The sequence below is a fragment of the Dreissena polymorpha genome, chromosome 6 (assembly GCF_020536995.1).
Source record: "Dreissena polymorpha isolate Duluth1 chromosome 6, UMN_Dpol_1.0, whole genome shotgun sequence".
Classification (NCBI taxonomy): domain Eukaryota; kingdom Metazoa; phylum Mollusca; class Bivalvia; order Myida; family Dreissenidae; genus Dreissena; species Dreissena polymorpha.
The window spans coordinates 74380943-74384711 of NC_068360.1; the positions used below are offsets into that span (position 1 = coordinate 74380943).

Sequence of the window (3769 nt, forward strand, 5' to 3'; positions counted from 1 at the left end):
AACGCCTAAGCCCAATGACACTCATTTGTTTCAGTCGACCTCAACCGTTTTCAAACTCAGCAGATGTGCCATTAGAAAACGCGTTCTGAGCAAGTTTCATAAGGATTAGATAAACATGTAGCTTCCGGAATGTTCAGAAACTGTTCACATAATTTCACATAGCAATCTAGTATTTGAACGCAGTTTTTTAATTTACCCAACAGTCATTTAGACCGATATTCTCATAAAGTTTCGTGAATATTGGAAATAAATACAATCTCTAGTATTAAAAATGTACAATTTGACAACAGACAATTTAGAAACGATGATTAACAATAGGCAAAATGTCATCCCACAAGCTTACTGTAAGCAGTTGTGTTCATTCTATCTATTAAGGACTCTTGCTAGGTACATCTGTGTAAGCTATGCCAGAGTTTTGTGAAAATGGTTTTTATTCAACGGTTTTTTCAATAGACTGGGGTCCTTTACGTTCATGCAGTTTGACAAAAACGGGAAACGGAATTACTTTTTGTGTGTGTGCCTACATACAATATAAAAGGACAATAAAAGTATTTTCATCATAATAGTACATTAATAAGTATACGCAATTCATCTTCTGAAAACAAACTTGTTGACCAGACAGCGTTTTCATAGGACAAAAGAAAAATTCAAGTGCGTAGTTACAACGATGGTAGTGTAGTAGTTTTGTCTAAGCTCAAGACATCACTAGGTTTTGAATGGACACTTCACTTTCAATAGACCAGCTGTCTATAATCTTCCTTGTTAAGAAGAACTCTTACGCTTCTCACGTATTGGTTGAAGTGCGCGGTAATTACTTGGTATTAAAAACTGCCTTGTGCAAAATGTACAATGAGAATATTAATATGTGACCATAAACAAATGCAGCTTAAAGATTTTATAGACAGTGTTCGACTATTCTTAGTAAGATGTCATTTGTGAAGGCATTCTGATTTTTTCGAAACGAATAAGTAAACGAAGGGATTTTTTTATAATTCAAAGATGATTTTGAAGGAGTCAAACCGACTTCCTTGACACAAAATTAAGAGTCCGAGTTTCATTTTAAGGAGTGTAGGACTACCGGACTCCCGTTAGTGTCAAACACTGTCGGATAGTCACAACGCGATTGGACAAAAGATGTCTGCTCTCCGCGAACAAAGGTCGGACACAACATTAACGGTAAGGCTTTATTATTTGAAATGTTACTTATTAATCTGTTGACCATCGCCATATAATACAGCCTTTCTTCATTATCGTGAAATACTACTAATGTTCTATCAATCTTACGCCTTACAGTGTATTGTTTATGTTCAGCAACGTCAAATATTCCACACTCGCTTAATGGCGCACTTGGCGTTATACATCGCAAGGCTGACGCTCAAGGTCACGTCCAACGCTAAATATCGCAAAACAAACTGCCGCATTGACGCATTGGCCGTACTCATGTCGCCAAATTTTAATGCCGCTATGTGTCCCAACAACAACTGTAAATGTCGAATTCATTAAAAATAAGTATTTTGCAGTATATCTGTCATAATTTAAACCCCCGCTTTTCCCGGTAAAGTTTTCCAGTGTGAACCGGAGTGTACCCAAAGTCATTTTTTTTACAAACTGTGTAGCCGACCTGTATATTTTTGTTTTATATTGAATATTAAAGCCATGGCGTTGAGATCTTAGACATGTTGATTTTTAAAGGTTTTCAAAAAGGGATCTAGGGATATATTTTATGAACATTTTTTGTGGAATACCTATAAAAGATGCTACATACCAAATATGAAAGACCTGTGATTTGCGCTTTTAGATATGACGATTTTACAGGGTTTTATATATACACGAAAACTGAAAACTGGTGAATCTAATCGCGTGACCAGTTTTGACATTTTGGGACATAATTTGTAAACACTATTTCAGGGCTTTTAGATGATGCTACACACTGAGCATTAAATCCTTTAACCTTTAAGGTTTTGAAAATGAGAATTTAAAGACATTCCATACATTTGAATAAGTGTATATTTAAGCGGTAATCTTCGGGGCTGAGCTCTTTTTTGCTCTTGGGAGCATAATTTTAATAGGCTTTGAAGATGCTACACAACTATGGTACAAACAAAATATTAAACATTAACACCATGGGGTTTCAGATGAGATTGTTTAGTTAAAAACACTTCAAAAGGCCGCGTGGCTTAAGAAATCAAAGGACCAAAACGAATTTAGGAGATTTCTTATTTATATAAAGTTGACAAATGGACACACGGACACGTCATTGACGAACACGCTATCTCATAGCTCACCATGAGCAGTGTGCTCAGGAGAGGTAAAACCTATGTCATAAGAACTCCATTGATAAAAATGATTCATTAGCAAAGTGTCTTTAAAATAAATAAAGATGTTCTTGCTTTGTGTACAGTAGTTTTAAATAAAGCCTTTTCAGTAAGGCACATAAATATAAATGCATTGAGCGGATGCATTACCATCAACTACATTGAAAAATGAACACGTACTGTATTAATTTTCAAGACAGAATATTAAAAATTATACGCTGGACGGGATATACCAATAGGTGCAATGGAATGACCTTTTAAATAATTTAACTACCGTCTAGTGGGTCTTATGTAAGAAGGTATCAAAGGGTATGATGTAAATACATGAAATAACTTAAATGTATTTTTTACTAAAGATATAGTTGTGTGACATCGTAACAATATCACAACGTTTATAATCTACCGTCATATAGACATAAATATTTTCACATTGTTTGCAAACATCTTCCAACTTAGTTCGGCTATTATTTTTTGTTTGTTCCAATTGATTGTACAAAGTGGAATTCATTCGATTGTTGTTGGCAAATTATCATGTTTTAATGTATTATTTCTTGTACACCACAGTTTGTTTTACATGATACATGTATACAGATGATGGTAGAATTCACATTAAGCACCAGTCATTCCTACCAATTTTCTGCTTTCATCGAACCATTGTTTTTATCCATTAAAAAAAAAAAGTGTCTTACAAAGTATTATTTTTACTGTGTTTATCTTTCAGAGACAAGAAATATGTAACGTTGACAACGATATGAATAAGCAATCCAGGTACATGAACTAATAAATTTGTGAGATATTGTATAAATTGACAACTTTTTTATACCATACATTTGGCGGTGTATCGTATCCACATATGTATATTTGAATGTTGGTATGGTTAAATATATTAAATCTTGGATATGCACATATTTATTTATAGATATACTCATACATTGTTTATAATTGGCCAATTTAAATTATACGATTTCTTAACAGTCCTTATACCTGTTGCTTCACTGTTTTAGCGGCGTTAAGTTGTTTGAAAAGGTATTCTCAGATTTAAGATCTGCAGCGAAGGAAATGATTCTCCGGATGCAGGTAACTCAACAAATGAATCCGAATAAGTAAAATTTCTCTTTAATTTGAGAAAAAGCTTGTTGACAAATTATGGAATATCGACTATCAAATTATTTAGTTCAACGAGTTTACAGAACGTTTAACTTTGAATATAACTGATATCAACATATTTTAAAGACTAGGAAACAACATTATAGAGAACAGGAATTGTCCGGATTTGTCTTGTTTGAAGTTATCTCTTTTCAAGGTTAGGCATCATAATCAGTCTGTTTCCTTAACCTGTTCTGGTAAAGGTTCCATTCAAACTATTTAGTAACATCGAATATACTGATTATGCTGTATCCCACTGTGTTATAAACAAATTCGCACGTCTGCTGTCATGTCTTTTCTATATCCTT

The 3769-nt window shown here is 33.7% G+C and overlaps 1 long non-coding RNA gene across 1 annotated transcript; it reads left to right on the forward strand.

The window, feature by feature from the left end:
- The first annotated feature begins 870 nt into the window (after nt 1–870).
- LOC127836697 (uncharacterized) lies at nt 871–3398 on the forward strand. Its single transcript, XR_008028878.1, has 3 exons — nt 871–1176; nt 3037–3083; nt 3320–3398. It is a non-coding gene; the product is annotated as an uncharacterized LOC127836697 (long non-coding RNA).
- Nucleotides 3399–3769: the final 371 nt, after the last annotated feature.